Genomic DNA, 14,012 nt, shown 5'->3' with positions numbered 1-14,012 from the left:
GCTTACCAGACATCACCAGACAACGGACATCAGGACATCACACATAATTGCAGCGGACACAGCTGCTACAAGTTTTCACTTGCAAAGTCCACAGGAAAACGATGGAGTGTGATGCCAGCGGTGAAGTCATGAGTTGGGCATCGCGCTACCGAGCAGCGTCTCTTACATAAGGCAGGCTCATTGTCCCGACGAACGTTGAACGCACCCGGCGGGCGCTCGACGACAAAAGCCGCAGAACGGCGCAATAGGCTTCAACCAGTGAAAACCGTTCTGCACTCGGATACGTGGGAAAACTAAAAAGACTACGAATTCGTTAAACGATTGCAAAGCGAAAGTTTGACGGGAGCTACAGAAATGCAGGCACACTGGCAAACGCAAACAATGCAAACACGAGGTGTATCAAGATTCCAAACTTCTGCCGACAGCGTAAACACCCGTAATAACGACGTTGTAGAGGTCGCAACGAGTATGCACAACATAATACATATTAAACATAACCTAAAAAATTCACCCAACTGAACATGCTTAAACTAAGTCATTATGAATAAATAATGCTTTGATTTAAAGTAAACTATGTTAAACACCGAAAATGTATCTTTAATGTTTTATAAGCTTAGTGTTTCGCCACGCAAAACACAGTCGCGCTGCGGTAGCGTGACCTCCAGGGTGATGACGCTGTCGATTGGTTTTGGGCCGCTTTTTCGCTCCACTTTCGCGACCTATATGAATTGACCTTGTATGATCTATGTAAACTTGTTGAGTGCGTCCAGTTAAATAGTCATTTATTATAGCCAGAAAAAGATAACAGAAGCCAAGACGGTAAAGATTTTGTAACAGAATGTCATGATTGACATTGTGAAATGCCTTGGACATGTACAGAGAAAGGGCGCAAGGTGACATCTTTTCTTTTTTTTTTTCAAATGCATATTGTAATTTATTTGCGAAATGTTGAAGTAATGGTGTTGTTCCTCGTCCGCTGACAAACCCGTATTAATTGTCCGATATGATGCCAAATTTATCGAGGAACTGATTCGTGACCTGGAAAAGATTTTTTTTTTCTAAAATTTGACTTACACATGACAAGATTGAGATCGGCCGATGATTTTCTATTTTTTGCCGATCTCCTCCTTTGTGAGGAGGCTTAACTTTTGCATTGTTGAGGCTATTAGGGATATTTCCATTTGCAATGAAATCATTTACCATGTATGTATGCGAGGTTACCCAGCTCTCAGGGAAGGTTAAGTCCCTCAGATTGACTGTTAAATGTTTGAAGATTGAGATGAACAGTTTCACTGAAAGGCAACGTGAAAGTGAGGGTCTGGCCGATGTAGTTGACGACTTAAACAATTGCCTACGGAGGAATGATCTTATAGTTAAGGTTCTTCCCGAACAAGAGCCTGAAACATGGGATGGCACAGAAAGGATGGCTCAAATGTTTTTTTCTACACACTTAAACATAAGTGTCGAAGAAATCGAGCGCGCTCACCGACTTGGACCCCGTAACCCGGATTTAACCGCCCGATAATTATAAAATTCCTCAACTACAAAAGCAAGAGTGAGATCCTGGGCAAGGCGTACAAGCTAAAAAACCTGATATCGCCTAAAGTATGGGTCGAAGACGACTTCTCACCTAAAATGCAACTCATCCGCAAACATCTGAGGGACTTCGTAAGAGTGAATCCAGGCGAAAGCAGACACTGGCTCTCCTATGACAATCTTTTACTTAACAGTGCGGTTTACAAATATGGTCCCAACAACGGACAGGTCGTGGCCTGACAAAATCATCACTCTTTTAACGTAACCAATGGACAGCCTTTTCAGATCGCGTCCCGTTGAGAAGGTTGGTCAGCTGTCCTCTGTTTGTCGCCAACTTTTGCAGTCTAATACCGAAACAGGATGACTTGCTCTTTTTATTGATACATGTTCCGCTGGTGTCATTTTGGGAACTGAGACATGGCTCAGCTCAGACATAGCAAATTCAGAGTTGACATTTGCAGACCTGTTTTCAGTCTATCGAAAGAACCGATATTACTCCAGGGTAGGTGGGGCTATGATCGCCGTAAGAAAGGGCATCCCATCGTTATTTATTCCGGTTGATGCAGCGCTTGAGATTCTGTGTGTTACAACCGGAATAGGCTTTCAAAGTTGCTTAATCGGAGTGTGCTACTGACCACCGGACTTTAGGGCAGAGTTTATTGACCACTTAACAGAAATTGTAGACGATTTACAGCCAAAGTTCCTTAACACTACTATAGTCCTGGCAGGTGATTTTAACTATCCTTGTATAGACTGGACAGCAAATAAAGTTTTTAACTACAGTACAAACAAGAGGGAATGCCAAAACGTTCTTGAGATGGCGAGTTATTTCCAACTAGAGCACATTGTCACAACCACTACAAATGGAGATGCTGTGTTGAATTTAATTTTTACAACGCAGCCTGAGCACACGTTGCTTAATGTTATTGACTAAATTAGTGATCACCGTGTTGTGCATTGTACCTTCTCTTTATACGTTGCAAAGCGTGATATTTTAGGGAAAGAAATTTTTGATTACAAGAGAGCAGATGAGGAATCCCTGATGTCAAGATTGTTAATGTTTTCTAGCTCTTTCTTGACTGGGTTTGATGAGCGTTCCGTAAATTAAAACTGGATGTTGTTTCGCAACAAACTGATAGAGTCTCCGGCTGCCTGCATTCCTGTTTTAAACATTGCACCTGTCTCCATTACCTATGGTTTATATCTACAATGAACGAAGGATCCGAAACAAAAAGCGCTTATATAAGCAAGCGAAGAGCTCTCACTTGGACAGCAATTGCACCTCCTATCATGCGTATGCCTTATGCAGCAATAAATTGATAAAAGAGACCAAGAAGGACTTCTTTGACGTTGATGTCTTGAACCTGCCACGGCCAGACCCGAAGGCATGTTGGGGGGTTGTAAACCCATACCCTGCAAGTGTGCTTCTGTGCTTGGGTTCTGGTGGCACCTTACTTGGTGAATTTCAGTTGGACGAGCAGTTCAACGAGTTTTTCAGCAGCGCTTTCACTGATGAGGATGTTCTTTTACATTCGACTATATCAGAAATGTCAGTTGAAAGCTATACGGAAGATATTGTCATTTCTACCTATGGGGTTGTATGTGCCATTGACCGATTGCCCACTGACTCTAGTCCTGGCCTGGATGGCATATCCACAAAATTATTAAACCTCAACAAATGGATTTCTGGCCCTCTTCGGGAAAGGCAGTTCTAACAATCCCTCCCCATGGGTGAATTACCAGGTGATTGAGAAAATGCCCCATGTTGTTCAAATTAATAATTACAGATCTTCTACACAGCGCATTAAACCCGGGGTCCCTCAGGGAAGTATTTTAGGCACACTATTGTTTATAATATATGTTAATGATATTGTATATATTGAAGCGTCTGCTAAATTTATTATATACGCAGATGACACCAGCATATTTTTTTGCTGATTCTAGAGAATGGGTACTCACTTTCAAAGCGAATCATTTTTGAATAAATTAAAATCATGGGTAGTTATGAATTCCCTTGTTATTAACATATCAAAAACAGAGGCAGTTTTATTTCAGTGTCCAGGATCACGCATTAGGTTGTCACGCAATTTGTCTTTGGGGGATTGTGCGAGTGCGTTGATAGCATAAAGACGTTGGGGTAATATTTTCTTGTCACATGTCTTGGAATAATCATGCTACCTATATTCATAAAACAACTATGCAAAGTGTTCGGAATAATGTATAAATTCAGACACGTGCTTCCGGTAAATATTAAAAACTAATTTACAATGCATCGTTTTACCCTGTGCTTTGCTGTTCCCACCTGGTGTCGGGTTCGACTAAAAAGGGCGACATTGACAAGTTACGTCTATTACAGAAGAAGGCACTTAGGATAATCGAAAATGTTCCACGTGACTATCATTCCCTTCATCTTTTTGAAAAACATAAAGTCATTAATATCACCAATGTGTATGCGCATAGACTGATAGCTAATTATCAGGGTTGTAAACGTTACTTCAAAAATGTACCTAAGATACAGCTACAGTTACTCATACGAAAATGTACCTAGGTGCGTACCTAGCTACTGGCTTAAAAATGTACCTAGGTACAGGTACAGTTACTTCAAAGGTACTTTTTATTTTCACGTGAAGTATTTTTCTCGAATTTGTCACATTATTATTGGAAGTAAACCCTTTGTATACTGGGATGTACACAAAAACAAGTTTGATAAACGTATTGAAAAAACAGTTAGGGCGCAGGCGAGCTGGTGTAAGTTTACCATTTTTTTAGACCACCTGAGACAGGGTGGAAGAAACACGACGACCTCTCTTGAGACGTCGTCGTGTTTCTTCCACCCAGTCTCAGGTGGTCTAATAATGGTTGATAAACGTGCTTTATTGGTGTCAATGGGAGAAGTAAGGCAAAACGCTCCCACCAGAGCATTCGAGGACTCTTTTTCACTTGAGTTCACGATTTGACCTCAGAATCAGGACTTCTTCGAAATGTTCATCCGACATCTTCGATCGCAGTTTGGTAGCAATTGTTCCTCCTATGCTAAAAACGCGCTCCACCGCCGCACTGCTTGGAAGCCCTGTGTTGAATTTTAAGAACCCGCTTTTCAGCAGCGGCATGTGCTTGAGACAGTCCAGACTTCTTGTCGGAGCGAGTTCGGTGTATTATACAAACTCCTGCTCCCTTGAAGCAGATGAGGACGATGTTTCAAAGTTAAACAAGTGCTCACAGTCTTCTTCATTCTCACCACTTTGTTCGCCTGACGACGCTTTTTCTATGGTTGATGTTCGCATAAGTTCGTTCTTTAGATAATCCCAGGCCTGCTTCCGTTCCACTTCGTTGTCTATCCATGCAACCTTAAATTTTGGATAGCATACGGCAGATATTATCAAATGTTTTTCTTCCTCCATACCTGCAAACCTATTATTGATCGCCACGATTAAGTTCTCGACCACCGGGCGGCAGTACCTCAAGTTCTCCGTCAGCAACGCGGACAATTTTTTGCGAAGTGAAGCCACTGTAGGCAGGAGATATGTCATGAACATGCTGTTTTCGCGCTGGAGAAGAGTTATAGCTTGTGCGAGAGGTGTAAACACCTGAACATACTCATCAATAAAGTCAATGTCTGACTTTGTGAATCGCGGAATTTTAAAATTCTCACAAACTTCCTTCAACTTTCCCTCACTGTGAACAAGCATTCCGTGAAGCGATTTGAGGCAATCGTATGTAGAGTTCCACCGCGTGAGGACAGGCGTGGGCAAATATCCTTCACAGCTTGAAGAGATGGCGTCATTAACCACATTAGACCTCGCTTGCTTCTTCCATAATGCCGAGCACTTGCTGAAAGTCTGTCTTATTTACTTCTTCAGCTGCGGCGACGATTCTTGAGAGTTCTCCACGTCCTGCAGAATTAGAAGTAACATCAACCAATTGCCGCTGTAACAGTTTGCCTATTTACCATCGTTGCGATCAGATTCAGCATATGGCACACACAGCGCTGGTGGTAAGGAAGTGAGTAGACCCCATCAGATTGGTCACGAGCTTCGAGGACTTTATAGATTGGAACAGTTGCACAGATTTCCTCCTCTATCTCACTCTCCGATGATCTGTCTGTGTAGTCTTCATACTGCCGCCCAAAATGGCTCTATAAAATAAATATTAAACATCTATTCAGGCGAAATTGTTCGAATTTTTTTCGTAAGAAATATCAAAGATTTCATTTTAACCTGAAAGCCTTTATGAATTGGAGCCGCTGTCCGTTGTGGTACAGGTTAGTTTGTCGAGGATATCGTACTCTGTGCATACGCCTTCTAACGTAGATGCGAGAACATCGAATGTGTGCCTTCCTCGAATGCGACGACAGCCCAGCACAAGAGAGCACCTTTCCAGCGTGTCTGGGTCGATCCCATGTGCTGTCACCCCAAAGTAACTCCTTGAGACACCAAAATAAATGATGGCACTGAGAATACCGCATAATGAAGAGAAACCACGACAGTTACCTCTTACGAAGTGACCAGCAGTCCGCAGTAGAAGAAACATACTGAAGATCGCCAAGCTTTTTTCTTATCACTTCCTTCGTCTCAGCCGCATCCTTACTGATTTCGCTCCTCAACTTGGGTCGACTCATCATGTGACGGCCAGGGAAACCGCACTGCATCAGATGCCTGAAACTCCTCTGTTCCACGAAGCAGAACGGCAGGTTGGCATTTACAACCAAGTCCTGAACCATTTTGTCTAATACATGTGAAACCAAATATCTGTTCAATCAATAAATCCAGGGCTGCTCTTCGGTAGCAGTACGAATGTATCTTAGAACATGTTGTAGACAACTTTCTGTTTGTCAACACTCAATTATGTTAAAGAACTCCGGCACGTAGCCAAAATCTTGTTGCGGGCGGAAGGGCGGGCGGGGTAGGGGGGGGGGGGGGGGGGGGCGACTATGAAAAGATGCTACAGGTGAGGGAGGGAGAAAGGAGGTCCCAGCAAAACCAGATTTGAGGGGGGGGGGGGGGGGGGGACAACACCCTGGCTACGCCTGAACAAACTCCCGCCTGGTTACCTAAAACACCCCCTACAAATACTACTTCCAGAGCCACAGTTATAATTACGTGCGGAAAATAGTATTGGGAGACATTAGATATGTAAATGTTCATTTCACATAATTAAGCACAACAAAACTGGCAGGCTTCGTTGTCAAAACTTAATGCAGAAGTAGAAGGATACAGACATCAAGGGCAGATAATCTAAGTACTCGTACTCTGGCTGAACGAGGACTTCGAGCTCCTGATGTAGTCTGCCACTGATGACTGGACTGCTGCTACTCTACGTTGTGGAGGCCCTGTGCTACATTCGCGTCTTTCCTTGGGTGCCGCGGCTTTCCGTTTTACCCCGGCGACATTCGTCTTGCTCTTGTCGACACTCTTTAGTGCTTCCTTGTGAGACCTCTGGAATAAGCAAAGCATGACTAGTTAATATTCATTGCACCGTGTCAGAACAGCTCAGCGGCGCAGGACACTAGTCCAACTAGGTTTCAGCATTAGAACTTGAGACGAAAACGATATTTCTGCCAGACGCCAAAGATGGTCAACAGCGGCGGAAAATTCCGGAGGTGCGGGCATTAAAAAGGAAAACAGTGGTTGCTTTCAGTAAAACGAAAATGAAGACGATATCTAATTGACCAATGACAAGGCAGCTTACAAATAATTGTTGTGGGTCGGTTCATTTTCTCGGAAGCCCAGTTTACCTAGCGCACCCGGACATTTTTGTAACGACTTCTTACCGTCGCTACATAAGCCCTGAAAAGTGGACCTGCACCGTAATTTTGTATAAGTATGACCAAAGATTTTTTTGTTACCTATTCCTGACGAAGACCGGACTCCGGTTGAAACGTCGAAAATAAAGCTTCCGTTGTTCTACCGAGGGACCTCTACTTCGTCGTATATAATATATAGGTGAAGTCAGAGTTGTAAATGAATCGAAACACGTCGAAAACGAAGAGTGAGTTGACTCAGGGACAGGCTTTAAACAACAGTTTCGAGGGGGTCCTGCAAAGTTATAAGTCCCAGTTACCGCACATTCGAAGTTGAGAACAATGAGAAATCAGTAGCAGGCGTGTTGTACGCACAAAAAGTTGCTACCCGGACGTGCGACGCAACGTCAATCTCTTGGCCGACTGACGGACGTAAACGCACATAGTACGGAGCATAACAAACCGTACAGAGTGATGGAAGTGCCATTTGACCTTTTGCAGCAGGCCTTGTAGCAAGCAAAATGTTGGTTTGGAGCAGGTAGTGACCCTTTTGGAGCAGGGTCCGGCATATGTTGGCATATCACTTGAAAATGAAATAATGCTGCATAACTATATAAAGTCCATCTCTATTATTGGAACACAGCGCCTGTCGCCTTTTTAAGACAGGATATATAAAATTCAACAAAGTAAACACACAAAAAAACATTTTAAAGGAACGATGCAACAATTTTTGTACTTTGCGCAAATACCGCTTAAAACGGATCCCTAACGTTAATGACCTATGAAACACGCGTTCGTTTTTCACCCTACGCAATAGAAGTCCCAGAAAAAAATTAAATAAAAACGAGCAGCGTTCACCACCTCAACTCGCAGCCAGAACAAGCGGCCACGTGATCTGGAGCCGATTATATGCCACCAGTGTTGATCATAGCCATGCGCTGGGGTTGGCAAAGCGCAGGACAGGCGCTGAGTTCCAGACATTGTTTTGGCTCGGCTGTTGTCGTCGTTGCAGCGATTGGACACGGGTCACTACCCGTATGCTTCTCGAGCTAGCAATTATCACGAGCCCAAGTCGAGTGCCCACGCAATGCTCGAGTCCAATCTATGAACCACATTCAAATAGCGTCACTAGGGTGTACTGCGATCCCCACGTTACGTCATCAAATTTCGCAAAGGAGAGATTGAATGAAAAATGATCGCTTTTGTCCTTAAAACTACACCGTAACGAAGGAGTTTCTTGGCCAGTGGCGTTGCGTGTGAGTATCCTTGAGTCCCAGGTGTGCCAGTAAGCTCGTCTCAAGTGAAAAACATTCCGATTGAATATCGTTGCACCGCTCCTTTAAATAAAGTTCATTTGCTCGTCAGATAAAAAAAATACAATTAAATATGTCACACTGAGTTTTGATGGTACAGGATATTTCGTTTTATCAGCCTGCACTTCTTTTAAGGTATCTGCAGCAGCATCCAACGACCCTCACTGTTGTGTAATGTTTTAGTTCAGATTAGAGTTGTCTTTCGGGCAGCAGCTTCAAATATTGCGGTATCTGATATTCGATTCAAAAATTCCGATTCATTTTTGATGTGCTGGCGAAGTCACGATCGGATCACGGCGAGTTAACCCGTTGAGTGCGCTCTTTGGCATGCACCGACCCGCTGCAGAGAAGCGACACCCGCGGTGCAGACACCGTAGTCAGTACCCGGACACTCCCATAGACCCAATGGAGTCGATTTCTGAGAAAACTGGGCGCTCAGCAGCGCTTCCGTGGTCGGAGGCGCTCATTACTGCAACGAATCGAAGCCTCATTTCTCTATTAATAGATTGCGAAACTAAAATAAGCAGCGATAATTATGTTCATAAAATGAAGCGCTAACGTTTTATTAATTACTTTTGACGCCGTCGAGCTAGCTGGAGCGGCTTCCTGGCCGTTTGCGAAAACGAAGCCGCTCAAAATCCAACATGGCGCAGCCCTTTCGCCGTGCCCTGCCGCTGCTCCCTACCGTGGTACCGCCGGTACCGCGGTAGGTTTTGTTTGGAAATTTACGGTCCGCGCGTGCCATACCACGTGTTATGGCAAAGAATCATAAGTTCTGCTTGCCTACCTTGTGTCCAGCAGTTGACAGTCCGTTACTTGTCGTCAGCGTCTTCCAGAGAATCGAAATAGATGCAGCATTTTTCGCACTCGTTGACGCATTTATTCAGTCATTTGCATGACAAGGAAAAACAATTTACACTGTCACTTTATACAAACATTGCTATGCGGAAAAAAAATAATGAGCGCAGTATCTACGTTAGCAAGAGGTGCTACAGTGAAGATGCAATGTGCGACACTGTTAGCGCGAACATGACATAGCTTTTTCACTTTGAAAGGCTATCGGCGCGCACCAACTATTACTGCCTTAGTTCTCGCTAACGTGTCTCGCTAACGTGGTCGATCGTCTCGGTCACGCTGCTATAAATGTCATATTTTCGGGGACTGATATGTGTCCCCATACAATTCAAACTCGTCACTTTAAATAAAGAAACCCGAAGTACGTACTACGAAGAGCTTGGGAGCGAAACGGATAAATAAATTTTTTTTTTATCTTTTTAATGTGGCCTCTGTAAAGACAAACGCAAAAAAAAAAAAAGAAAAAAAATGGGGGGAAATATATTAGTGAGGCAAAAAAGAATGACGAGGGTAGAAAGTTGGGCGAGTTGGTGATTCATAATGATTAAAAAGCGCGAAACGACAACGGACACAGAAGGAGACACAGCACTGTGTCTCTGTCTCCTTCTGTGTCCGTTGTCCTGTCGCGCATTTTAGTAAAGCTCTTCGGTTACGGAATTTACCCAGAGCTGCACAATTGTTAGATATGACAATGGTGACTCAATGGTTACAATTTTCAGGGGTTTCCAGCCTGAATCACTTGCAGTTCTTTCCCTTTCCCAGTTGCAGATGACAAAAATAAACAACATACCACCTTCATTGTTTATTCTTTGTGATCAAGATTATGGATAACCAACATTATGGAGAATTGTTTTGGAAACTGGAGATGTCCATATTAAAGAGAAAATACTGTAACAGCAAACGGAAATTTCTGTTTCCGTGACATGAAAACACAATAATCATAATTTCTGATATGTGTTACATAGAAGCAAACCCAGTGCGAAGTAAATATGCAGCCTTGCCGGAGAATTGTATGCAAACAGCCCTATTGGTGAGGCAGGCACGTAGCCAGGGGGAAGGCCCATGGGGGCTGGCCACCCCCCCCCCCCCCCCCCCGAAATCTTCCATTTTGCCAGGACCTCTCCCCCCTCCCCCCGTACAGCCTTTTGTCATAAGCGGCCCCCCCCCCCCCCCTTTAAACAAAATCCTAACTACGTGCCTGCGGTGAGGTTTGTCTAAGAAGATATTTAAATGGTTATAGGTTGTAGAATCTCAAATACCAACTTGAACGTATATTACGATAAAACATCAATTCTTCAACCTGTGTAATAAAACAATAATGCAAAATTTTAGTGGGTCAGATAATGTCCACCAAAACTTGAGATCTTAAAGAGTGAAACTCTCCAAATACGTAGTTTGAATTCTAGCTGCCAAAGGTCCTGGAATCACTGGTTCGAAGCAACAGATATTTCCCCCCTCGCCCTCCCACCTTAAAAAGAAAACTGCCTAGAGGTTGTTGGCCACCAGCAGGCTAACAACGTGTCTAAACAAAGTGGATGCTCAGAGGCTTCTGTTAGTTTATGATCTTGCTCCATAAAAATCGTGCAAAGAGCAACCTGCTGACGCAGTGGACAACATTGTCTCTCGAGGGTCTCAAGAAGCACAGCAAAAAGATTTCATGCCTAGTTGAAAGCTTCCCTATTGAAAATTCCATCAAGATACGTAATTTGGGACACTGACTGCCAGTCAGCAGCCTTGGTGGAACGTGATGGACCATCAGACGTAATCTGATTGTCCATTAGATGACGTCTGACTGCCACTGCCAAGGGAATTTCATCAACAAGGGTAGCATTTATATAAGAGTAAAGCTATACGCACTCATAAATATCGCCAAATGCCTCACTAAAACAAAATGTTCCAGAAAAAAAAGAAAAGAAAAAAAAAGCAGGACTACCGCGGATCAAACCCGCGACCACTTCCACTTGCGTACAAATCGGACATCTTAACCCCTATGCTATGCCACCGCTTTGCAAACTCGATTTGACTATTCGTTTTATACAAGATGCTTCGGCTGCAAATGCAGTTAAGCCGTCAGCATGTTATGCAAAGCACTCGTACATCACTCGCCGTACTTCAGTTCTACTCACCTGCCATGTAGAATACTTTCGCGTCGTAGAACGATCCTTTTGTTCGCGCGTCTCCGGCCCAGTAGACCTGGTACACCTTGTCGTCTTCAACTACACCGCTAAAATCCCTTACATCGTCGGAACTCACAACAGGCTGGGTCTTGTCGAGTAGAAATTCTACTAAAACATAAGACATTGTAGAGCCCGGGCAGGATTGACAGGTTGGAGCAAGCGGGCAAACAAAACGAGTCGAGAGCGATCGTTCATGAAAGCTCGGCGAAGCCTCTATGGGCGAAGCGAAGTGTCGTGTTCGGCGCTTCGGCGAGCTTCTCATCAAGGTTGTCGGTCGGTTGCGTGTCATATCTCTAACGTCAGCGGTTTTATGGGCTCACGTCCCGAAATCGTTTTCTCGTGCATAGATTACTTTTCGTATTCATAGATTTGACGAAATAGTGGTATCCGAACGAACTATACGTCCTTTGACCGTACGTCTGTCTGCACGTCAAAGCTTTTTGACGTACAGTCAGAGACTATCAATGTACAATCAGAATCGCCACCAAGACATCCTGATGGCATTTCGCGGCGGCCGACTGCAAACAGGAAACCATCAGAAAGCCGACAAGCGGAGTCTGGCTGGAGTTTGACTGTCGGTCAGAGTAACTTGTTGGCCAATCAGACATGCTTGACGTACAGTCAGACACAGTCAGCGGTCCACTAGAAAACATTGACTGCCAAACAGGGTTACATTGATGGATTTTTCCTTCGGGTTGTGTCATTCTGAATGGTCCATGCAAATAAACAGTTAACACAATGAATTGTAATTCGGGCAAACTTATTCGTTGCTTACTTACAGACTTGAACCAAAATCTTTAGAGACTTAATAATGTGTAGACCTAGCTCTCTGTAGACCATTTTGGTATTTCTCATTTCCCTTGGCCGCTTGATGAGCTTCCGATACCTGTCGCTTGCACCGTCAAGTTGAACCACGAGTTGAACCAGGTTTTCTTGGTGTGGCCACCGAGATCCTATGATGCCCATGGGATGGGCCAGTCACTTCATTGCTCTTTCTAATTTTTGCTGTATGTGTGTTTTCTATCCTCCCAGGATCTGCACAAGACAATGTAAGAACACATTAGTTTGTCTCGTCACAACACATACACTTGCAGAAGAGAAACAGGGCTATGAAATATTGCAGAGGGCTGCTCCTACTATCCTTTTGTTTTTGTTGTATTTCTCTTTGCCCAGCCACTCTCGTTTTACATTACAGTTGATCGTAGATTAGACTGCATAGATCACTACGGCGGAACCTAGCATGCTGATGGTTACATATTCAGGAAACTTGATAGGCTGGCCAACAATCAAGTGCACTTCACAAAAAAGTTACCACGGACATACCTTTTGTCTATTGGGGTTCCCTGTCCCTGAGGCTTGTTGGAGTGATTTTCATGCCTTGAGAATCTGTATGAATTCACAAAAAGAAAAAAAGAAAAACAATGCAAATGATGCAAATGATGCTATTTTATGTGCAGCAAACGAAGAAAAAAAAAAGCCTAACGGGAGTTTTAATTGTTTTGAGGGGAGTGCGTTGGGAGGTGTAAAAACGTTCGAAAGAATTGCACATGGAAGGACGGATAGCACATCTCGCGATCAAGCTCTGCTGTCTGCATTCCGCCTTTCTACGCGTAAATTTTTCAAGATTTTAAAAGTGTCTTTAAAAATGATTTTACTATCCAGCTTTCTATTTATTTCTGAAAAAAATAAAACGCGAAAAAACGAGTCGCAGGGCTGTAAAAGAATCTACACGAGATACATTAATAAAAACGGGCAGATATTATAAGATGTGAACTCCGAAATATTCTAAAACTGGGAGAAGAATATTTATATAGAGACTTCGATTTACTCGACGGGGTGTCGACACTGCTGTGAACGAGATCGACGGGAGGTAGAAGAGGTGATATTTCGCCAACAGTCTACAGATCATAAAATATTTTCAGGACGTGGTCTTCATCCACAAAACCGTGCTAAGAACGCTCGCCGAAATGGGTACATCGCAATGAAATCACGGTGACATTTTGTAAATTTCAAAAATGAAACAATATATTCAGTTACCTAAAAGAGTACAAAACCCTCAAATGGTGCAATTTGTGGCTGGAAGATGAGCTTAGGAAAAGTTTCAATTGGGGTGAAAACTTTCAAATTCACCGTCGTCAGTTGGGATCTGAACGAACGGGTGCTTCTTGTCCCCGACGCTGCTTGGGCACGACTTTGAGTAACCGCACAAATGAGGTGGTTCAAAGACACGAAAAGCTTTCAACTTGCCCGAAAGTGCGAGGCTCGCGCAATGCGATGATCGAGGCGCCGAAGCTTGACGCTCCGAAGGCGAGCGAAAGCACCGAGCAGACCCACAGACGCCTCCACAACGGTCCACCGGTTTCAGAACGCGCAGAGCGCAAGCACGGATGC

General features: G+C 43.8%; 1 pseudogene; it reads right to left on the bottom strand.

The window, feature by feature from the left end:
* Positions 1-4,472: 4,472 nt before the first annotated feature.
* Positions 4,473-6,256, bottom strand: LOC121837203 (annotated as a pseudogene).
* Positions 6,257-14,012: the final 7,756 nt, after the last annotated feature.

The sequence above is a fragment of the Ixodes scapularis genome, unplaced genomic scaffold (assembly GCF_016920785.2).
Source record: "Ixodes scapularis isolate PalLabHiFi unplaced genomic scaffold, ASM1692078v2 PGA_scaffold3__209_contigs__length_174095766, whole genome shotgun sequence".
Lineage (NCBI taxonomy): Eukaryota > Metazoa > Arthropoda > Arachnida > Ixodida > Ixodidae > Ixodes > Ixodes scapularis.
Note: the sequence above shows the minus strand (reverse complement) of the source record. Positions and strands in the feature narration are given on the sequence as shown.